Genomic DNA, 24,918 nt, shown 5'->3' with positions numbered 1-24,918 from the left:
GTCTAACATTTTCATGAAAAGATTTCGGCTTCAAAAAGGTTACAAATTTTCACGACAGGATTTCGGCTTTAAAAAAGTCGAACATTTTCATGAAGTATTTGGGCTTCAAAAAAGTTGAAAATTTTCATGAATTATTTGGGCTTCAAAAAAGTTGAAAATATTCATGAAGAAATTCGGCTTCAAAAAAGTTGAAAATTTTCATGAAGTATTTGGGCTTCAAAAAAGTTGAAAATTTTCATGAAGAAATTCGGATTCAAAAAAGTCGAAAATATTCATGAAGAAATTCGGCGCCAAACAAATTGAAAATTTTCATGAAGTATTTGGGCTTCAAAAAAGTTGAAAATTTTCATGAAGTAATTCGATTCAAAAAAGTTGAAAATTTTCATGAAGTATTTGGGCTTCAAAAAAGTTGAACATTTTCATGAAGTATTTCAGATTCAAAAAAGTTGAAAATTTTCATGAAGTATTTCAGATTCAAAAAAGTTGAAAATTTTCATGAAAAGATTTCGGCTTCAAAAAAGTTGAAAATTTTCAGGACAGGATTTCGGCTTTAAAAAAGTCGAACATTTTCATGAGTATTTCAGCTTCAAAAAAGTTGAAAATTTTGATGAAAAGATTTCGGCTTCAAAAAAGTTGAAAATTTTCATGAAAAGATTTCGGCTTCAAAAAAGTTGAAAATTTTCATGAAAAGATTTCGGCTTCAAAAAAGTTGAAAATTTTCACGACAGAATTTCGGCTTTAAAAAAGTCGAACATTTTCATGAAGTATTTCGGCTTCAAAAAATTTCAAAAATTTTCATGAAGTATTTCGGATTCCAAAAAGTCGAACATTTTCACGACAGGATTTCGGCGTTAAAAAAGTCGAACATTTTGATGAAGTATTTCAGCTTCAAAAAAGTTGAAAATTTTCATGAAAAGATTTCGGCTTCAAAAAAGTTGAAAATTTTCATGAAAAGATTTCGGCTTCAAAAAAGTTGAAAATTTTCATGAAAAGATTTCGGCTTCAAAAAAGTTGAAAATTTTCACGACAGGATTTCGGCTTTAAAAATGTCGAACATTTTCATGAAGTATTTCAGCTTCAAAAAAGTTGAAAATTTTCATGAAAAGATTTCGGCTTCAAAAAAGTTGAAAATTTTCATGAAAAGATTTCGGCTTCAAAAAAGTTGAAAATTTTCACGACAGGATTTCGGCTTTAAAAAAGTCGAACATTTTCATGAAGTATTTCGGCTTCAAAAAATTTCAAAAATTTTCATGAAGTATTTCGGATTCAAAAAAGTCGAACATTTTCACGACAGGATTTCGGCGTTAAAAAAGTCGAACATTTTGATGAAGTATTTCAGCTTCAAAAAAGTTGAAAATTTTCATGAAAAGATTTTGGCTTCAAAAAAGTTGAAAATTTTCATGAAAAGATTTCGGCTTCAAAAAAGTTGAAAATTTTCATGAAAAGATTTCGGCTTCAAAAAAGTTGAAAATTTTCACGACAGGATTTCGGCTTTAAAAATGTCGAACATTTTCATGAAGTATTTCAGCTTCAAAAAAGTTGAAAATTTTCATGAAAAGATTTCGGCTTCAAAAAAGTTGAAAATTTTCATGAAAAGATTTCGGCTTCAAAAAAGTTGAAAATTTTCACGACAGGATTTCGGCTTTAAAAAAGTCGAACATTTTCATGAAGTATTTCGGCTTCAAAAAATTTCAAAAATTTTCATGAAGTATTTCTGATTCAAAAAAGTCGAACATTTTCACGACAGGATTTCGGCGTTAAAAAAGTCGAACATTTTCATGAAGTATTTTAGCTTCAAAAAAGTTGAAAATTTTGATGAAAAGATTTCGGCTTCAAAAAAGTTGAAAATTTTCATGAAAAGATTTCGGCTTCAAAAAAGTTGAAAATTTTCATGAAAAGATTTCGGCTTCAAAAAAGTTGAAAATTTTCACGACAGGATTTCAGCTTTAAAAAAGTCGAACATTTTCATGAAGTATTTCGGCTTCAAAAAATTTGAAAATTTTCATGAAGTATTTCGGATTCAAAAAAGTTGAACATTTTCACGACAGGATTTCGGCGTTAAAAAAGTCGAACATTTTCATGAAGTATTTGGGCTTCAAAAAAGATGAAAATTTTCACGACAGGATTTCGGCTTCAAAAAAGTCTAACATTTTCATTAAAAGATTTCGGCTTCAAAAAGGTTACAAATTTTCACGACAGGATTTCGGCTTTAAAAAAGTCGAACATTTTCATGAAGTATTTGGGCTTCAAAAAAGTTGAAAATTTTCATGAATTATTTGGGCTTCAAAAAAGTTGAAAATATTCATGAAGAAATTCGGCTTCAAAAAAGTTGAAAATTTTCATGAAGTATTTGGGCTTCAAAAAAGTTGAAAATTTTCATGAAGAAATTCGGATTCAAAAAAGTCGAAAATATTCATGAAGAAATTCGGCGCCAAACAAATTGAAAATTTTCATGAAGTATTTGGGCTTCAAAAAAGTTGAAAATTTTCATGAAGTAATTCGATTCAAAAAAGTTGAAAATTTTCATGAAGTATTTGGGCTTCAAAAAAGTTGAACATTTTCATGAAGTATTTCAGATTCAAAAAAGTTGAAAATTTTCATGAAGTATTTCAGATTCAAAAAAGTTGAAAATTTTCATGAAAAGATTTCGGCTTCAAAAAAGTTGAAAATTTTCAGGACAAGATTTCGGCTTTAAAAAAGTCGAACATTTTCATGAAGTATTTCAGCTTCAAAAAAGTTGAAAATTTTGAAGAAAAGATTTCGGCTTCAAAAAAGTTGAAAATTTTCATGAAAAGATTTCGGCTTCAAAAAATTTGAAAATTTTCATGAAGTATTTCGGATTCAAAAAAGTTGAACATTTTCACGACAGGATTTCGGCGTTAAAAAAGTCGAACATTTTCATGAAGTATTTGGGCTTCAAAAAAGATGAAAATTTTCACGACAGGATTTCGGCTTCAAAAAAGTCTAACATTTTCATGAAAAGATTTCGGCTTCAAAAAGGTTACAAATTTTCACGACAGGATTTCGGCTTTAAAAAAGTCGAACATTTTCATGAAGTATTTGGGCTTCAAAAAAGTTGAAAATTTTCATGAATTATTTGGGCTTCAAAAAAGTTGAAAATATTCATGAAGAAATTAGGCTTCAAAAAAGTTGAAAATTTTCATGAAGTATTTGGGCTTCAAAAAAGTTGAAAATTTTCATGAAGAAATTCGGATTCAAAAAAGTCGAAAATATTCATGAAGAAATTCGGCGCCAAACAAATTGAAAATTTTCATGAAGTATTTGGGCTTCAAAAAAGTTGAAAATTTTCATGAAGTAATTCGATTCAAAAAAGTTGAAAATTTTCATGAAGTATTTGGGCTTCAAAAAAGTTGAACATTTTCATGAAGTATTTCAGATTCAAAAAAGTTGAAAATTTTCATGAAGTATTTCAGATTCAAAAAAGTTGAAAATTTTCATGAAAAGATTTCGGCTTCAAAAAAGTTGAAAATTTTCATGAAGAAATTCGGATTCAAAAAAGTCGAAAATATTCATGAAGAAATTCGGCGCCAAACAAATTGAAAATTTTCATGAAGTATTTGGGCTTCAAAAAAGTTGAAAATTTTCATGAAGTAATTCGATTCAAAAAAGTTGAAAATTTTCATGAAGTATTTGGGCTTCAAAAAAGTTGAACATTTTCATGAAGTATTTCAGATTCAAAAAAGTTGAAAATTTTCATGAAGTATTTCAGATTCAAAAAAGTTGAAAATTTTCATGAAAAGATTTCGGCTTCAAAAAAGTTGAAAATTTTCAGGACAAGATTTCGGCTTTAAAAAAGTCGAACATTTTCATGAAGTATTTCAGCTTCAAAAAAGTTGAAAATTTTGAAGAAAAGATTTCGGCTTCAAAAAAGTTGAAAATTTTCATGAAAAGATTTCGGCTTCAAAAAAGTTGAAAATTTTCATGAAGTATTTCGGATTCAAAAAAGTTGAACATTTTCACGACAGGATTTCGGCGTTAAAAAAGTCGAACATTTTCATGAAGTATTTGGGCTTCAAAAAAGATGAAAATTTTCACGACAGGATTTCGGCTTCAAAAAAGTCTAACATTTTCATGAAAAGATTTCGGCTTCAAAAAGGTTACAAATTTTCACGACAGGATTTCGGCTTTAAAAAAGTCGAACATTTTCATGAAGTATTTGGGCTTCAAAAAAGTTGAAAATTTTCATGAATTATTTGGGCTTCAAAAAAGTTGAAAATATTCATGAAGAAATTAGGCTTCAAAAAAGTTGAAAATTTTCATGAAGTATTTGGGCTTCAAAAAAGTTGAAAATTTTCATGAAGAAATTCGGATTCAAAAAAGTCGAAAATATTCATGAAGAAATTCGGCGCCAAACAAATTGAAAATTTTCATGAAGTATTTGGGCTTCAAAAAAGTTGAAAATTTTCATGAAGTAATTCGATTCAAAAAAGTTGAAAATTTTCATGAAGTATTTGGGCTTCAAAAAAGTTGAACATTTTCATGAAGTATTTCAGATTCAAAAAAGTTGAAAATTTTCATGAAGTATTTCAGATTCAAAAAAGTTGAAAATTTTCATGAAAAGATTTCGGCTTCAAAAAAGTTGAAAATTTTCATGAAGAAATTCGGATTCAAAAAAGTCGAAAATATTCATGAAGAAATTCGGCGCCAAACAAATTGAAAATTTTCATGAAGTATTTGGGCTTCAAAAAAGTTGAAAATTTTCATGAAGTAATTCGATTCAAAAAAGTTGAAAATTTTCATGAAGTATTTGGGCTTCAAAAAAGTTGAACATTTTCATGAAGTATTTCAGATTCAAAAAAGTTGAAAATTTTCATGAAGTATTTCAGATTCAAAAAAGTTGAAAATTTTCATGAAAAGATTTCGGCTTCAAAAAAGTTGAAAATTTTCAGGACAAGATTTCGGCTTTAAAAAAGTCGAACATTTTCATGAAGTATTTCAGCTTCAAAAAAGTTGAAAATTTTGAAGAAAAGATTTCGGCTTCAAAAAAGTTGAAAATTTTCATGAAAAGATTTCGGCTTCAAAAAAGTTGAAAATTTTTATGAAAAGATTTCGGCTTCAAAAAAGTTGAAAATTTTCATGAAGTATTTCGGCTTCAAAAAATTTGAAAATTTTCATGAAGTATTTCGGATTCAAAAAAGTTGAACATTTTCACGACAGGATTTCGGCGTTAAAAAAGTCGAACATTTTCATGAAGTATTTGGGCTTCAAAAAAGATGAAAATTTTCACGACAGGATTTCGGCTTCAAAAAAGTCTAACATTTTCATGAAAAGATTTCGGCTTCAAAAAGGTTACAAATTTTCACGACAGGATTTCGGCTTTAAAAAAGTCGAACATTTTCATGAAGTATTTGGGCTTCAAAAAAGTTGAAAATTTTCATGAATTATTTGGGCTTCAAAAAAGTTGAAAATATTCATGAAGAAATTCGGCTTCAAAAAAGTTGAAAATTTTCATGAAGTATTTGGGCTTCAAAAAAGTTGAAAATTTTCATGAAGAAATTCGGATTCAAAAAAGTCGAAAATATTCATGAAGAAATTCGGCGCCAAACAAATTGAAAATTTTCATGAAGTATTTGGGCTTCAAAAAAGTTGAAAATTTTCATGAAGTAATTCGATTCAAAAAAGTTGAAAATTTTCATGAAGTATTTGGGCTTCAAAAAAGTTGAACATTTTCATGAAGTATTTCAGATTCAAAAAAGTTGAAAATTTTCATGAAGTATTTCAGATTCAAAAAAGTTGAAAATTTTCATGAAAAGATTTCGGCTTCAAAAAAGTTGAAAATTTTCAGGACAGGATTTCGGCTTTAAAAAAGTCGAACATTTTCATGAGTATTTCAGCTTCAAAAAAGTTGAAAATTTTGATGAAAAGATTTCGGCTTCAAAAAAGTTGAAAATTTTCATGAAAAGATTTCGGCTTCAAAAAAGTTGAAAATTTTTATGAAAAGATTTCGGCTTCAAAAAAGTTGAAAATTTTCACGACAGGATTTCAGCTTTAAAAAAGTCGAACATTTTCATGAAGTATTTCGGCTTCAAAAAATTTGAAAATTTTCATGAAGTATTTCGGATTCAAAAAAGTTTAACATTTTCACGACAGGATTTCGGCGTTAAAAAAGTCGAACGTTTTCATGAAGTATTTCAGCTTCAAAAAAGTTGAAAATTTTCATGAGAAGATTTCGGCTTCAAAAAAGTTGAAAATTTTCATGAAAAGATTTCGGCTTCAAAAAAGTTGAAAATTTTCATGAAAAGATTTCGGATTCAAAAAAGTTGAAAATTTTCACGACAGGATTTCGGCTTTAAAAAAGTTGAACATTTTCATGAAGTATTTCGGATTCAAAAAAGTTGAAAATTTTCACGACAGGATTTCGACTTTAAAAAAGTCAAACATTTTCATGAAGTATTTAGGCTTCAAAAAGGTTGAAAATTTTCACGACAGGATTTCGGCTTTAAAAAAGTCGAACATTTTCATGAAGTATTTCGGCTTCAAAAAATTTCAAAAATTTTCATGAAGTATTTCGGATTCAAAAAAGTCGAACATTTTCACGACAGGATATCGGCGTTAAAAAAGTCGAACATTTTAATGAAGTATTTCAGCTTCAAAAAAGTTGAAAATTTTCATGAAATGATTTCGGCTTCAAAAAAGTTGAAAATTTTCTTGAAAAGATTTCGGCTTCAAAAAAGTTGAAAATTTTCATGAAAAGATTTCGGCTTCAAAAAAGTTGAAAATTTTCACGACAGGATTTCGGCTTTAAAAATGTCGAACATTTTCATGAAGTATTTCAGCTTCAAAAAAGTTGAAAATTTTCATGAAAAGATTTCGGCTTCAAAAAAGTTGAAAATTTTCATGAAAAGATTTCGGCTTCAAAAAAGTTGAAAATTTTCACGACAGGATTTCGGCTTTAAAAAAGTCGAACATTTTCATGAAGTATTTCGGCTTCAAAAAATTTCAAAGATTTTCATGAAGTATTTCTGATTCAAAAAAGTCGAACATTTTCACGACAGGATTTCGGCGTTAAAAAAGTCGAACATTTTCATGAAGTATTTTAGCTTCAAAAAAGTTGAAAATTTTGATGAAAAGATTTCGGCTTCAAAAAAGTTGAAAATTTTCATGAAAAGATTTCGGCTTCAAAAAAGTTGAAAATTTTCATGAAAAGATTTCGGCTTCAAAAAAGTTGAAAATTTTCACGACAGGATTTCAGCTTTAAAAAAGTCGAACATTTTCATGAAGTATTTCGGCTTCAAAAAATTTGAAAATTTTCATGAAGTATTTCGGATTCAAAAAAGTTGAACATTTTCACGACAGGATTTCGGCGTTAAAAAAGTCGAACATTTTCATGATGTATTTCGGCTTCAAAAAAGTTGAACATTTTCATGAAGTATTTGGGCTTCAAAAAAGATGAAAATTTTCACGACAGGATTTCGGCTTCAAAAAAGTCTAACATTTTCATGAAGTATTTTGGCTTCAAAAAGGTTACAAATTTTCACGACAGGATTTCGGCTTTAAAAAAGTCGAACATTTTCATGAAGTATTTGGGCTTCAAAAAAGTTGAAAATTTTCATGAATTATTTGGGCTTCAAAAAAGTTGAAAATATTCATGAAGAAATTCGGCTTCAAAAAAGTTGAAAATTTTCATGAAGTATTTGGGCTTCAAAAAAGTTGAAAATTTTCATGAAGAAATTCGGATTCAAAAAAGTCGAAAATATTCATGAAGAAATTCGGCGCCAAACAAATTGAAAATTTTCATGAAGTATTTGGGCTTCAAAAAAGTTGAAAATTTTCATGAAGTAATTCGATTCAAAAAAGTTGAAAATTTTCATGAAGTATTTGGGCTTCAAAAAAGTTGAACATTTTCATGAAGTATTTCAGATTCAAAAAAGTTGAAAATTTTCATGAAGTATTTCAGATTCAAAAAAGTTGAAAATTTTCATGAAAAGATTTTGGCTTCAAAAAAGTTGAAAATTTTCAGGACAGGATTTCGGCTTTAAAAAAGTCGAACATTTTCATGAAGTATTTCAGCTTCAAAAAAGTTGAAAATTTTGATGAAAAGATTTCGGCTTCAAAAAAGTTGAAAATTTTCATGAAAAGATTTCGGCTTCAAAAAAGTTGAAAATTTTTATGAAAAGATTTCGGCTTCAAAAAAGTTGAAAATTTTCACGACAGGATTTCAGCTTTAAAAAAGTCGAACATTTTCATGAAGTATTTCGACTTCAAAAAATTTGAAAATTTTCATGAAGTATTTCGGATTCAAAAAAGTTTAACATTTTCACGACAGGATTTCGGCGTTAAAAAAGTCGAACGTTTTCATGAAGTATTTCAGCTTCAAAAAAGTTGAAAATTTTCATGAGAAGATTTCGGCTTCAAAAAAGTTGAAAATTTTCATGAAAAGATTTCGGCTTCAAAAAAGTTGAAAATTTTCATGAAAAGATTTCGGATTCAAAAAAGTTGAAAATTTTCACGACAGGATTTCGGCTTTAAAAAAGTTGAACATTTTCATGAAGTATTTCGGATTCAAAAAAGTTGAAAATTTTCACGACAGGATTTCGACTTTAAAAAAGTCAAACATTTTCATGAAGTATTTAGGCTTCAAAAAGGTTGAAAATTTTCACGACAGGATTTCGGCTTTAAAAAAGTCGAACATTTTCATGAAGTATTTCGGCTTCAAAAAATTTCAAAAATTTTCATGAAGTATTTCGGATTCAAAAAAGTCGAACATTTTCACGACAGGATATCGGCGTTAAAAAAGTCGAACATTTTGATGAAGTATTTCAGCTTCAAAAAAGTTGAAAATTTTCATGAAATGATTTCGGCTTCAAAAAAGTTGAAAATTTTCTTGAAAAGATTTCGGCTTCAAAAAAGTTGAAAATTTTCATGAAAAGATTTCGGCTTCAAAAAAGTTGAAAATTTTCACGACAGGATTTCGGCTTTAAAAATGTCGAACATTTTCATGAAGTATTTCAGCTTCAAAAAAGTTGAAAATTTTCATGAAAAGATTTCGGCTTCAAAAAAGTTGAAAATTTTCATGAAAAGATTTCGGCTTCAAAAAAGTTGAAAATTTTCACGACAGGATTTCGGCTTTAAAAAAGTCGAACATTTTCATGAAGTATTTCGGCTTCAAAAAATTTCAAAGATTTTCATGAAGTATTTCTGATTCAAAAAAGTCGAACATTTTCACGACAGGATTTCGGCGTTAAAAAAGTCGAACATTTTCATGAAGTATTTTAGCTTCAAAAAAGTTGAAAATTTTGATGAAAAGATTTCGGCTTCAAAAAAGTTGAAAATTTTCATGAAAAGATTTCGGCTTCAAAAAAGTTGAAAATTTTCATGAAAAGATTTCGGCTTCAAAAAAGTTGAAAATTTTCACGACAGGATTTCAGCTTTAAAAAAGTCGAACATTTTCATGAAGTATTTCGGCTTCAAAAAATTTGAAAATTTTCATGAAGTATTTCGGATTCAAAAAAGTTGAACATTTTCACGACAGGATTTCGGCGTTAAAAAAGTCGAACATTTTCATGATGTATTTCGGCTTCAAAAAAGTTGAACATTTTCATGAAGTATTTGGGCTTCAAAAAAGATGAAAATTTTCACGACAGGATTTCGGCTTCAAAAAAGTCTAACATTTTCATGAAGTATTTTGGCTTCAAAAAGGTTACAAATTTTCACGACAGGATTTCGGCTTTAAAAAAGTCGAACATTTTCATGAAGTATTTGGGCTTCAAAAAAGTTGAAAATTTTCATGAATTATTTGGGCTTCAAAAAAGTTGAAAATATTCATGAAGAAATTCGGCTTCAAAAAAGTTGAAAATTTTCATGAAGTATTTGGGCTTCAAAAAAGTTGAAAATTTTCATGAAGAAATTCGGATTCAAAAAAGTCGAAAATATTCATGAAGAAATTCGGCGCCAAACAAATTGAAAATTTTCATGAAGTATTTGGGCTTCAAAAAAGTTGAAAATTTTCATGAAGTAATTCGATTCAAAAAAGTTGAAAATTTTCATGAAGTATTTGGGCTTCAAAAAAGTTGAACATTTTCATGAAGTATTTCAGATTCAAAAAAGTTGAAAATTTTCATGAAGTATTTCAGATTCAAAAAAGTTGAAAATTTTCATGAAAAGATTTTGGCTTCAAAAAAGTTGAAAATTTTCAGGACAGGATTTCGGCTTTAAAAAAGTCGAACATTTTCATGAAGTATTTCAGCTTCAAAAAAGTTGAAAATTTTGATGAAAAGATTTCGGCTTCAAAAAAGTTGAAAATTTTCATGAAAAGATTTCGGCTTCAAAAAAGTTGAAAATTTTTATGAAAAGATTTCGGCTTCAAAAAAGTTGAAAATTTTCACGACAGGATTTCAGCTTTAAAAAAGTCGAACATTTTCATGAAGTATTTCGACTTCAAAAAATTTGAAAATTTTCATGAAGTATTTCGGATTCAAAAAAGTTTAACATTTTCACGACAGGATTTCGGCGTTAAAAAAGTCGAACGTTTTCATGAAGTATTTCAGCTTCAAAAAAGTTGAAAATTTTCATGAAAAGATTTCGGCTTCAAAAAAGTTGAAAATTTTCAGGACAAGATTTCGGCTTTAAAAAAGTCGAACATTTTCATGAAGTATTTCAGCTTCAAAAAAGTTGAAAATTTTGAAGAAAAGATTTCGGCTTCAAAAAAGTTGAAAATTTTCATGAAAAGATTTCGGCTTCAAAAAAGTTGAAAATTTTTATGAAAAGATTTCGGCTTCAAAAAAGTTGAAAATTTTCATGAAGTATTTCGGCTTCAAAAAATTTGAAAATTTTCATGAAGTATTTCGGATTCAAAAAAGTTGAACATTTTCACGACAGGATTTTGGCGTTAAAAAAGTCGAACATTTTCATGAAGTATTTGGGCTTCAAAAAAGATGAAAATTTTCACGACAGGATTTCGGCTTCAAAAAAGTCTAACATTTTCATGAAAAGATTTCGGCTTCAAAAAGGTTACAAATTTTCACGACAGGATTTCGGCTTTAAAAAAGTCGAACATTTTCATGAAGTATTTGGGCTTCAAAAAAGTTGAAAATTTTCATGAATTATTTGGGCTTCAAAAAAGTTGAAAATATTCATGAAGAAATTCGGCTTCAAAAAAGTTGAAAATTTTCATGAAGTATTTGGGCTTCAAAAAAGTTGAAAATTTTCATGAAGAAATTCGGATTCAAAAAAGTCGAAAATATTCATGAAGAAATTCGGCGCCAAACAAATTGAAAATTTTCATGAAGTATTTGGGCTTCAAAAAAGTTGAAAATTTTCATGAAGTAATTCGATTCAAAAAAGTTGAAAATTTTCATGAAGTATTTGGGCTTCAAAAAAGTTGAACATTTTCATGAAGTATTTCAGATTCAAAAAAGTTGAAAATTTTCATGAAGTATTTCAGATTCAAAAAAGTTGAAAATTTTCATGAAAAGATTTCGGCTTCAAAAAAGTTGAAAATTTTCATGAAGAAATTCGGATTCAAAAAAGTCGAAAATATTCATGAAGAAATTCGGCGCCAAACAAATTGAAAATTTTCATGAAGTATTTGGGCTTCAAAAAAGTTGAAAATTTTCATGAAGTAATTCGATTCAAAAAAGTTGAAAATTTTCATGAAGTATTTGGGCTTCAAAAAAGTTGAACATTTTCATGAAGTATTTCAGATTCAAAAAAGTTGAAAATTTTCATGAAGTATTTCAGATTCAAAAAAGTTGAAAATTTTCATGAAAAGATTTCGGCTTCAAAAAAGTTGAAAATTTTCAGGACAAGATTTCGGCTTTAAAAAAGTCGAACATTTTCATGAAGTATTTCAGCTTCAAAAAAGTTGAAAATTTTGAAGAAAAGATTTCGGCTTCAAAAAAGTTGAAAATTTTCATGAAAAGATTTCGGCTTCAAAAAAGTTGAAAATTTTTATGAAAAGATTTCGGCTTCAAAAAAGTTGAAAATTTTCATGAAGTATTTCGGCTTCAAAAAATTTGAAAATTTTCATGAAGTATTTCGGATTCAAAAAAGTTGAACATTTTCACGACAGGATTTCGGCGTTAAAAAAGTCGAACATTTTCATGAAGTATTTGGGCTTCAAAAAAGATGAAAATTTTCACGACAGGATTTCGGCTTCAAAAAAGTCTAACATTTTCATGAAAAGATTTCGGCTTCAAAAAGGTTACAAATTTTCACGACAGGATTTCGGCTTTAAAAAAGTCGAACATTTTCATGAAGTATTTGGGCTTCAAAAAAGTTGAAAATTTTCATGAATTATTTGGGCTTCAAAAAAGTTGAAAATATTCATGAAGAAATTCGGCTTCAAAAAAGTTGAAAATTTTCATGAAGTATTTGGGCTTCAAAAAAGTTGAAAATTTTCATGAAGAAATTCGGATTCAAAAAAGTCGAAAATATTCATGAAGAAATTCGGCGCCAAACAAATTGAAAATTTTCATGAAGTATTTGGGCTTCAAAAAAGTTGAAAATTTTCATGAAGTAATTCGATTCAAAAAAGTTGAAAATTTTCATGAAGTATTTGGGCTTCAAAAAAGTTGAACATTTTCATGAAGTATTTCAGATTCAAAAAAGTTGAAAATTTTCATGAAGTATTTCAGATTCAAAAAAGTTGAAAATTTTCATGAAAAGATTTTGGCTTCAAAAAAGTTGAAAATTTTCAGGACAGGATTTCGGCTTTAAAAAAGTCGAACATTTTCATGAAGTATTTCAGCTTCAAAAAAGTTGAAAATTTTGATGAAAAGATTTCGGCTTCAAAAAAGTTGAAAATTTTCATGAAAAGATTTCGGCTTCAAAAAAGTTGAAAATTTTTATGAAAAGATTTCGGCTTCAAAAAAGTTGAAAATTTTCACGACAGGATTTCAGCTTTAAAAAAGTCGAACATTTTCATGAAGTATTTCGACTTCAAAAAATTTGAAAATTTTCATGAAGTATTTCGGATTCAAAAAAGTTTAACATTTTCACGACAGGATTTCGGCGTTAAAAAAGTCGAACGTTTTCATGAAGTATTTCAGCTTCAAAAAAGTTGAAAATTTTCATGAAAAGATTTCGGCTTCAAAAAAGTTGAAAATTTTCATGAAAAGATTTCGGCTTCAAAAACGTTGAAAATTTTCATGAAAAGATTTCGGCTTCAAAAAAGTTGAAAATTTTCACGACAGGATTTCGGCTTTAAAAAAGTTGAACATTTTCATGAAGTATTTAGGCTTCAAAAAGGTTGAAAATTTTCACGACAGGATTTCGGCTTTAAAAAAGTCGAACATTTTCATGAAGTATTTCAGCTTCTAAAAAGTTGAAAATTTTCATGAAAAGATTTCGGCTCCAAAAAAGTTGAAAATTTTCATGAAGAAATTCGGATTCAAAAAAGTCGAAAATATTCATGAAGAAATTCGGCGCCAAACAAATTGAAAATTTTCATGAAGTATTTGGGCTTCAAAAAAGTTGAAAATTTTCATGAAGTAATTCGATTCAAAAAAGTTGAAAATTTTCATGAAGTATTTGGGCTTCAAAAAAGTTGAACATTTTCATGAAGTATTTCAGATTCAAAAAAGTTGAAAATTTTCATGAAGTATTTCAGATTCAAAAAAGTTGAAAATTTTCATGAAAAGATTTTGGCTTCAAAAAAGTTGAAAATTTTCAGGACAGGATTTCGGCTTTAAAAAAGTCGAACATTTTCATGAAGTATTTCAGCTTCAAAAAAGTTGAAAATTTTGATGAAAAGATTTCGGCTTCAAAAAAGTTGAAAATTTTCATGAAAAGATTTCGGCTTCAAAAAAGTTGAAAATTTTTATGAAAAGATTTCGGCTTCAAAAAAGTTGAAAATTTTCACGACAGGATTTCAGCTTTAAAAAAGTCGAACATTTTCATGAAGTATTTCGACTTCAAAAAATTTGAAAATTTTCATGAAGTATTTCGGATTCAAAAAAGTTTAACATTTTCACGACAGGATTTCGGCGTTAAAAAAGTCGAACGTTTTCATGAAGTATTTCAGCTTCAAAAAAGTTGAAAATTTTCATGAAAAGATTTCGGCTTCAAAAAAGTTGAAAATTTTCATGAAAAGATTTCGGCTTCAAAAACGTTGAAAATTTTCATGAAAAGATTTCGGCTTCAAAAAAGTTGAAAATTTTCACGACAGGATTTCGGCTTTAAAAAAGTTGAACATTTTCATGAAGTATTTAGGCTTCAAAAAGGTTGAAAATTTTCACGACAGGATTTCGGCTTTAAAAAAGTCGAACATTTTCATGAAGTATTTCGGCTTCAAAAAAGTTGAACATTTTCATGAAGTATTTGGGCTTCAAAAAAGTTGAAAATTTTCACGACAGGATTTCAGCTTTAAAAAAGTCAAACATTTTCATGAAGAATTTCAGCTTCAAAAAAGTTGAAAATTTTCATGAAAAGATTTCGGCTTCAAAAGAGTTGAAAATTTTCATGAAAAGATTTCGGCTTTAAAAAAGTCTAACATTTTCATGAAGTATTTCAGCTTCTAAAAAGTTGAAAATTTTCATGAAAAGATTTCGGCTCCAAAAAAGTTGAAAATTTTCATGAAAAGATTTCGGCTTCAAAAAAGTTGAAAATTTTCATGAAAAGATTTCGGCTTCAAAAAAGTTGAAAATTTTCACGACAGGATTTCGGCTTTAAAAATGTCGAACATTTTCATGAACTGTTTCAGCTTCAAAAAAGTTGAAAATTTTCATGAAAAGATTTCGGCTTCAAAAGAGTTGAAAATTTTCATGAAAAGATTTCGGCTTCAAAAAAGTTGAAAATTTTCACGACAGAATTTCGGCTTTAAAAAAGTCGAACATTTTCATGAAGTATTTCGGCTTCAAAAAATTTCAAAAATTTTCATGAAGTATTTCGGATTCAAAAAAGTCAAACATTTTCAAGACAGGATTTCGGCGTTAAAAAAGTCGAACATTTTCATGAAGTATTTCAGCTTCAAAAAAGTTGAAAATTTTCATGAAAAGATTTCGGCTTCAAAAAAGTTTAAAATTTTCATGAAAAGATTTCGGCTTCAAAAAAGTTGAAAATTTTCATGAAAAGATTTCGGCTTCAAAAAAGTTGAAAATTTTCACGACAGGATTTCGGCGTTAAAAAAGTCGAACATTTTCATGAAGTATTTCAGCTTCAAAAAAGATGAAAATTTTCATGAAAAGATTTCGGCTTCAAAAAAGTTGAAAATTTTCATGAAAAGATTTCGGCTTCAAAAAAGTTGAAAATTTTCATGAAAAGATTTCGGCTTCAAAAAGTTGAAAATTTTCACGACAGGATTTCGGCTTTAAAAATGTCGAACATTTTCATGAAGTATTTCAGCTTCAAAAAAGTTGAAAATTTTCATGAAAAGATTTCGGCTTCAAAAAAGTTGAAAATTTTCATGAAAAGATTTCGGCTTCAAAAAAGTTGAAAATTTTCACGACAGGATTTCGGCTTTAAAAAAGTCGAACATTTTCATGAAGTATTTCGGCTTCAAAAAATTTCAAAAATTTTCATGAAGTATTTCGGATTCAAAAAAGTCGAACATTTTCACGACAGGATTTCGGCGTTAAAAAAGTCGAACATTTTCATGAAGTATTTTAGCTTCAAAAAAGTTGAAAATTTTCATGAAAAGATTTCGGCTTCAAAAGAGTTGAAAAATTTCATGAAAAGATTTCGGCTTCAAAAAAGTTTAAAATTTTCACGACAGAATTTCGGCTTTAAAAAAGTCGAACATTTTCATGAAGTATTTCGGCTTCAAAAAATTTCAAAAATTTTCATGAAGTATTTGGGCTTCAAAAAAGTTGAATATTTTCACGACAGGATTTCGGCGTTAAAAAAGTCGAACATTTTCATGAAGTATTTCAGCTTCAAAAAAGTTGAAAATTTTCATGAAAAGATTTCGGCTTCAAAAAAGTAGAAAATTTTCATGAAAAGATTTCGGCTTCAAAAAAGTTGAAAATTTTCACGACAGGATTTCAGGTTTAAAAAAGTCGAACATTTTCATGAAGTATTTGGGCTTCAAAAAAGTTGAAAATTTTCACGAAAGGATTTCGGCTTTAAAAAAGTCGAACATTTTCATGAAGTATTTCAGCTTCAAAAAAGTTGAAAATTTTCATGAAAGGATTTCGGCTTCAAAAAAGTTGAAAATTTTCATGAAAAGATTTCGGCTTCAAAAGAGTTGAAAATTTTCACGACAGGATTTCGACTTTAAAAAATTCGAACATTTTCATGAAGTATTTCGGCTTTAAAAAAGTTGAAAATTTTCATGAAGTATTTCGGCTTCAAAAAAGTTGAAAATTTTCACGACAGGATTTCTGCGTTAAAAAAGTCGAACATTTTCATGAAGTATTTCAGATTCAAAAAAGTTGAAAATTTCATGAAAAGATTTCGGCTTCAAAAAAGTTGCAAATTTTCATGAAAAGATTTCGGCTTCAAAAAAGTTGAAAATTTTCATGAAAAGATTTCGGCTTCAAAAAAGTTGAAAATTTTCATGAAAAGATTTCGGCTTCAAAAAGGTTGAAAATTTTCACGACAGGATTTCGGCTTTAAAAAAGTCGAACATTTTCATGAAGTATTTCGGCTTCAAAAAAGTTGAACATTTTCATGAAGTATTTGGGCTTCAAAAAAGTTGAAAATTTTCACGACAGGATTTCGGCTTTAAAAAAGTCGAACATTTTCATGAAGTATTTCAGCTTCAAAAAAGTTGAAAATTTTCATGAAAAGATTTCGGCTTCAAAAGAGTTGAAAATTTTCACGACAGAATTTCGACTTTAAAAAAGTCGAACATTTTCATGAAGTATTTCGGCTTTAAAAAAGTTGAAAATTTTCATGAAGTATTTCGGCTTCAAAAAAGTTGAAAATTTTCACGACAGGATTTCGGCGTTAAAAAAGTCGAACATTTTCATGAAGTATTTCAGATTCAAAAAAGTTGAAAATTTCATGAAAAGATTTCGGCTTCAAAAAAGTTGCAAATTTTCATGAAAAGATTTCGGCTTCAAAAAAGTTGAAAATTTTCATGAAAAGATTTCGGCTTTAAAAAAGTTGAAAATTTTCACGACAGGATTTCGGCTTCAAAAAAGTTGAAAATTTTCACGACAGGATTTCGGCGTTAAAAAAGTCGAACATTTTCATGAAGTATTTCAGATTCAAAAAAGTTGAAAATTTCATGAAAAGACTTCGGCTTCAAAAAAGTTGCAAATTTTCATGAAAAGATTTCGGCTTCAAAAAAGTTGAAAATTTTCATGAAAAGATTTCGGCTTCAAAAAAGTTGAAAATTTTCATGAAAAGATTTCGGCTTCAAAAAGGTTGAAAATTTTCACAACAGGATTTCGGCTTTAAAAAAGTCGAACATTTTCATGAAGTATTTCGGCTTCAAAAAAGTTGAACATTTTCATGAAGTATTTGGGCTTCAAAAAAGTTGAAAATTTTCACGACAGGATTTCGGCTTTAAAAAAGTCGAACATTTTCATGAAGTATTTCAGCTTCAAAAAAGTTGAAAATTTTCATGAAAAGATTTCGGCTTCAAAAAAGTTGAAAATTTTCACGACAGGATTTCGGCTTTAAAAAAGTCTCACATTTTCATGAAGTATTTCGGCTTCAAAAAAGTTGAACATTTTCATGAAGTATTTGGGCTTCAAAAAAGTTGAAAATTTTCACGACAGGATTTCCGCTTTAAAAAAGTCGAACATTTTCATGAAGTATTTCAGCTTCAAAAAAGTTGAAAATTTTCATGAAAAGATTTCGGCTTCAAAAAAGTTGAAAATTTTCATGAAAAGATTTCGGCTTCAAAAAAGTTGAAAATTTTCACGACAGGATTTCGGCTTTAAAAAAGTCTCACATTTTCATGAAGTATTTCGGCTTCAAAAAAGTTGAACATTTTCATGAAAAGATTTCGGCTTCAAAAAAGTTGAAAATTTTCACGACAGGATTTCGGCTTTAAAAAAGTCGAACATTTTCATGAAGTATTTCAGCTTCAAAAAAGTTGAAAATTTTCATGAAAAGATTTCGGCTTCAAAAGAGTTGAAAATTTTCACGACAGGATTTCGACTTTAAAAAAGTCGAACATTTTCATGAAGTATTTCGGCTTTAAAAAAGTTGAAAATTTTCATGAAGTATTTCGGCTTCAAAAAAGTTGAAAATTTTCACGACAGGATTTCGGCGTTAAAAAAGTCGAACATTTTCATGAAGTATTTCAGATTCAAAAAAGTTGAAAATTTCATGAAAAGATTTCGGCTTCAAAAAAGTTGCAAATTTTCATGAAAAGATTTCGGCTTCAAAAAAGTTGAAAATTTTCATGAAAAGATTTCGGCTTCAAAAAAGTTGAAAATTTTCACGACAGGATTTCGGCTTCAAAAAAGTTGAAAATTTTCACGACAGGATTTCGGCGTTAAAAAAGTCGAACATTTTCATGAAGTATTTCAGATTCAAAAAAGTTGAAAATTTCATGAAAAGATTTCGGCTTCAAAAAAGTTGCAAATTTTCATGAAAAGATTTCGGCTTCAAAAAAGTTGAAAATTTTCATGAAAAGATTTCGGCTTCAAAAAAGTTGAAAATTTTCATGAAAAGATTTCGGCTTCAAAAAGGTTGAAAATTTTCACGACAGGATTTCGGCTTTAAAAAAGTCGAACATTTTCATGAAGTATTTCGGCTTCAAAAAAGTTGAACATTTTCATGAAGTATTTGGGCTTCAAAAAAGTTGAAAATTTTCACGACAGGATTTCGGCTTTAAAAAAGTCGAACATTTTCATGAAGTATTTCAGCTTCAAAAAAGTTGAAAATTTTCATGAAAAGATTTCGGCTTCAAAAAAGTTGAAAATTTTCACGACAGGATTTCGGCTTTAAAAAAGTCTCACATTTTCATGAAGTATTTCGGCTTCAAAAAAGTTGAACATTTTCATGAAGTATTTGGGCTTCAAAAAAGTTGAAAATTTTCACGACAGGATTTCCGCTTTAAAAAAGTCGAACATTTTCATGAAGTATTTCAGCTTCAAAAAAGTTGAAAATTTTCATGAAAAGATTTCGGCTTCAAAAAAGTTGAAAATTTTTTAATGAAAAGATTTCGGCTTCAAAAAAGTTGAAAATTTTCACGACAGGATTTCGGCTTTAAAAAAGTCTCACATTTTCATGAAGTATTTCGGCTTCAAAAAAGTTGAACATTTTCATGAAAAGATTTCGGCTTCAAAAAAGTTGAAAATTTTCACGACAGGATTTCGGCTTTAAAAAAGTCTCAGATTTTCATGAAGTATTTCGGCTTCAAAAAAGTTGAACATTTTCATGAAGTATTTGGGCTTCAAAAAAGTTGAAAATTTTCACGACAGGATTTCCGCTTTAAAAAAGTCGAACATTTTCATGAAGTATTTCAGCTTCAAAAAAGTTGAAAATATTCATGAAAAGATTTCGGCTTCAAAAAAGTTGAAAATTTTTTAATGAAAAGATTTCGGCTTCAAAAAAGTTGAAAATTTTCACGACAGGATTTCGGCTTTAAAAAAGTCTCACATTTTCATGAAGTATTTCGGCTTCAAAAAAGTTGAACATTTTCATGAAAAGATTTCGGCTTCAAAAAAGTTGAAAATTTTCACGACAGGATTTCGGCTTTAAAAAAGTCGAACATTTTCATGAAGTATTTCAGCTTCAAAAAAGTTGAAAATTTTCATGAAAAGATTTCGGCTTCAAAAGAGTTGAAAATTTTCACGACAGGATTTCGACTTTAAAAAAGTCGAACATTTTCATGAAGTATTTCGGCTTTAAAAAAGTTGAAAATTTTCATGAAGTATTTCGGCTTCAAAAAAGTTGAAAATTTTCACGACAGGATTTCGGCTTCAAAAAAGTTGAAAATTTTCACGACAGGATTTCGGCGTTAAAAAAGTCGAACATTTTCATGAAGTATTTCAGATTCAAAAAAGTTGAAAATTTCATGAAAAGATTTCGGCTTCAAAAAAGTTGCAAATTTTCATGAAAAGATTTCGGCTTCAAAAAAGTTGAAAATTTTCATGAAAAGATTTCGGCTTCAAAAAAGTTGAAAATTTTCATGAAAAGATTTCGGCTTCAAAAAGGTTGAAAATTTTCACGACAGGATTTCGGCTTTAAAAAAGTCGAACATTTTCATGAAGTATTTCGGCTTCAAAAAAGTTGAACATTTTCATGAAGTATTTGGGCTTCAAAAAAGTTGAAAATTTTCACGACAGTATTTCGGCTTTAAAAAAGTCGAACATTTTCATGAAGTATTTCAGCTTCAAAAAAGTTGAAAATTTTCATGAAAAGATTTCGGCTTCAAAAAAGTTGAAAATTTTCACGACAGGATTTCGGCTTTAAAAAAGTCTCACATTTTCATGAAGTATTTCGGCTTCAAAAAAGTTGAACATTTTCATGAAGTATTTGGGCTTCAAAAAAGTTGAAAATTTTCACGACAGGATTTCCGCTTTAAAAAAGTCGAACATTTTCATGAAGTATTTCAGCTTCAAAAAAGTTGAAAATTTTCATGAAAAGATTTCGGCTTCAAAAAAGTTGAAAATTTTTTAATGAAAAGATTTCGGCTTCAAAAAAGTTGAAAATTTTCACGACAGGATTTCGGCTTTAAAAAAGTCTCACATTTTCATGAAGTATTTCGGCTTCAAAAAAGTTGAACATTTTCATGAAAAGATTTCGGCTTCAAAAAAGTTGAAAATTTTCACGACAGGATTTCGGCTTTAAAAAAGTCTCACATTTTCATGAAGTATTTCGGCTTCAAAAAAGTTGAACATTTTCATGAAGTATTTGGGCTTCAAAAAAGTTGAAAATTTTCACGACAGGATTTCCGCTTTAAAAAAGTCGAACATTTTCATGAAGTATTTCAGCTTCAAAAAAGTTGAAAATATTCATGAAAAGATTTCGGCTTCAAAAAAGTTGAAAATTTTTTAATGAAAAGATTTCAGCTTCAAAAAAGTTGAAAATTTTCACGACAGGATTTCGGCTTTAAAAAAGTCTCACATTTTCATGAAGTATTTCGGCTTCAAAAAAGTTGAACATTTTCATGAAAAGATTTCGGCTTCAAAAAAGTTGAAAATTTTCACGACAGGATTTCGGCTTTAAAAAAGTCGAACATTTTCATGAAGTATTTCGGCTTCAAAAAAGTTGAACTTTTTCATGAAGTATTTGGGCTTCAAAAAAGTTGAAAATTTTCACGACAGGATTTCCGCTTTAAAAATGTCGAACATTTATATGAAGTATTTCAGCTTCAAAAAAGTTGAAAATTTTCATGAAAAGATTTCGGCTTCAAAAAAGTTGAAAATTTTTTAATGAAAAGATTTCGGCTTCAAAAAAGTTGAAAATTTTCACGACAGGATTTCGGCTTTAAAAAAGTCTCACATTTTCATGAAGTATTTCGGCTTCAAAAAAGTTGAACATTTTCATGAAAAGATTTCGGCTTCAAAAAAGTTGAAAATTTTCACGACAGGATTTCGGCTTTAAAAAAGTCGAACATTTTCATGAAGTATTTCAGCTTCAAAAAAGTTGAAAATTTTCATGAAAAGATTTCGGCTTCAAAAGAGTTGAAAATTTTCACGACAGGATTTCGACTTTAAAAAAGTCGAACATTTTCATGAAGTATTTCGGCTTTAAAAAAGTTGAAAATTTTCATGAAGTATTTCGGCTTCAAAAAAGTTGAAAATTTTCACGACAGGATTTCGGCGTTAAAAAAGTCGAACATTTTCATGAAGTATTTCAGCTTCAAAAAAGTTGAAAATTTTCATGAAAAGATTTCGGCTTCAAAAAAGTTGAAAATTTTCATGAAAAGATTTCGGCTTCAAAAAAGTTGAAAATTTTCACGACAGAATTTCGGCTTTAAAAAAGTCGAACATTTTCATGAAGTATTTCGGCTTCAAAAAATTTCAAAAATTTTCATGAAGTATTTCGGATTCAAAAAAGTCGAACATTTTCAGGACAGGATTTCGGCGTTAAAAAAGTCGAACATTTTCATGAAGTATTTCAGCTTCAAAAAAGTTGAAAATTTTCATGAAAAGATTTCGGCTTCAAAAAAGTTGAAAATTTTCATGAAAAGATTTCGGCTTCAAAAAAGTTGAAAATTTTCACGACAGGATTTCGGCTTTAAAAAAGTTGAAAATTTTCACGACAGGATTTCGGCTTTAAAAAAGTCTCACATTTTCATGAAGTATTTCGGCTTCAAAAAAGTTGAACATTTTCATGAAAAGATTTCGGCTTCAAAAAAGTTGAAAATTTTCACGACAGGATTTCGGCTTTAAAAAAGTCGAACATTTTCATGAAGTATTTCAGCTTCAAAAAAGTTGAAAATTTTCATGAAAAGATTTCGGCTTCAAAAGAGTTGAAAATTTTCACGACAGGATTTCGACTTTAAAAAAGTCGAACATTTTCATGAAGTATTTCGGCTTTAAAAAAGTTGAAAATTTTCATGAAGTATTTCGGCTTCAAAAAAGTTGAAAATTTTCACGACAGGATTTCGGCGTTAAAAAAGTCGAACATTTTCATGAAGTATTTCAGATTCAAAAAAGTTGAAAATTTCATGAAAAGATTTCGGCTTCAAAAAAGTTGCAAATTTTCATGAAAAGATTTCGGCTTCAAAAAAGTTGAAAATTTTCATGAAAAGATTTCGGCTTCAAAAAAGTTGAAAATTTTCACGACAGGATTTCGGCTTCAAAAAAGTTGAAAATTTTCAAGACAGAATTTCGGCTTTAAAAAAGTCGAACATTTTCATGAAGTATTTCGGCTTCAAAAAATTTCAAAAATTTTCATGAAGTATTTCGGATTCAAAAAAGTCGAACATTTTCACGACAGGATTTCGGCGTTAAAAAAGTCGAACATTTTCATGAAGTATTTCAGCTTCAAAAAAGTTGAAAATTTTCATGAAAAGATTTCGGCTTCAAAAAAGTTGAAAATTTTCATGAAAAGATTTCGGCTTCAAAAAAGTTGAAAATTTTCACGACAGGATTTCGGCTTTAAAAAAGTTGAACATTTTCACGAAGTATTTGGGCTTCAAAAAAGTTGAAAATTTTCATGAAAGGATTTCGGCTTTAAAAAAGTCGAACATTTTCATGAAGTATTTCGGCTTCAAAAAGGTTGAAAATTTTCACGACAGGATTTCGGCTTTAAAAATTCGAACATTTTCATGAAGTATTTCGGCTTCAAAAAAGTTGAACATTTTCATGAAGTATTTGGGCTTCAAAAAAGTTGAAAATTTTCACGACAAGATTTCGGCTTTAAAAAGTCTCACATTTTCATGAAGTATTTCGGCTTCAAAAAAGTTGAACATTTTCATGAAAAGATTTCGGCTTCAAAAAAGTTGAAAATTTTCACGACAGGATTTCGGCTTTAAAAAAGTCGAACATTTTCATGAAGTATTTCAGCTTCAAAAAAGTTGAAAATTTTCATGAAAAGATTTCGGCTTCAAAAAAGTTGAAAATTTTCACGACAGGATTTCGGCTTTAAAAAAGTCTCACATTTTCATGAAGTATTTGGGCTTCAAAAAAGTTGAACATTTTCATGAAGTATTTGGGCTTCAAAAAAGTTGAAAATTTTCACGACAGGATTTCGGCTTTAAAAAAGTCGAACATTTTCATGAAGTATTTCAGCTTCAAAAAAGTTGAAAATTTTCATGAAAAGATTTCGGCTTCAAAAAAGTTGAAAATTTTCACGACAGGATTTCGGCTTTAAAAAAGTCGAACATTTTCATGAAGTATTTCAGCTTCAAAAAAGTTGAAAATTTTCATGAAAAGATTTCGGCTTCAAAAGAGTTGAAAATTTTCACGACAGGATTTCGACTTTAAAAAAGTCGAACATTTTCATGAAGTATTTCGGCTTTAAAAAAGTTGAAAATTTTCATGAAGTATTTCGGCTTCAAAAAAGTTGAAAATTTTCACGACAGGATTTCGGCGTTAAAAAAGTCGAACATTTTCATGAAGTATTTCAGATTCAAAAAAGTTGAAAATTTCATGAAAAGATTTCGGCTTCAAAAAAGTTGCAAATTTTCATGAAAAGATTTCGGCTTCAAAAAAGTTGAAAATTTTCATGAAAAGATTTCGGCTTCAAAAAAGTTGAAAATTTTCACGACAGAATTTCGGCTTTAAAAAAGTCGAACATTTTCATGAAGTATTTCGGCTTCAAAAAATTTCAAAAATTTTCATGAAGTATTTTGGATTCAAAAAAGTCGAACATTTTCACGACAGGATTTCGGCGTTAAAAAAGTCGAACATTTTCATGAAGTATTTCAGCTTCAAAAAAGTTGAAAATTTTCATGAAAAGATTTCGGCTTCAAAAAAGTTGAAAATTTTCATGAAAAGATTTCGGCTTCAAAAAAGTTGAAAATTTTCACGACAGGATTTCGGCTTTAAAAAAGTTGAAAATTTTCACGACAGGATTTCGGCTTTAAAAAAGTCTCACATTTTCATGAAGTATTTCGGCTTCAAAAAAGTTGAACATTTTCATGAAAAGATTTCGGCTTCAAAAAAGTTGAAAATTTTCACGACAGGATTTCGGCTTTAAAAAAGTCGAACATTTTCATGAAGTATTTCAGCTTCAAAAAAGTTGAAAATTTTCATGAAAAGATTTCGGCTTCAAAAGAGTTGAAAATTTTCACGACAGGATTTCGACTTTAAAAAAGTCGAACATTTTCATGAAGTATTTCGGCTTTAAAAAAGTTGAAAATTTTCATGAAGTATTTCGGCTTCAAAAAAGTTGAAAATTTTCACGACAGGATTTCGGCGTTAAAAAAGTCGAACATTTTCATGAAGTATTTCAGATTCAAAAAAGTTGAAAATTTCATGAAAAGATTTCGGCTTCAAAAAAGTTGCAAATTTTCATGAAAAGATTTCGGCTTCAAAAAAGTTGAAAATTTTCATGAAAAGATTTCGGCTTCAAAAAAGTTGAAAATTTTCACGACAGGATTTCGGCTTCAAAAAAGTTGAAAATTTTCACGACAGAATTTCGGCTTTAAAAAAGTCGAAC

Source organism: Labrus mixtus, unplaced genomic scaffold (assembly GCF_963584025.1).
Source record: "Labrus mixtus unplaced genomic scaffold, fLabMix1.1 SCAFFOLD_27, whole genome shotgun sequence".
NCBI classification, from domain to species: Eukaryota; Metazoa; Chordata; class Actinopteri; order Labriformes; family Labridae; genus Labrus; species Labrus mixtus.
Note: the sequence above shows the minus strand (reverse complement) of the source record.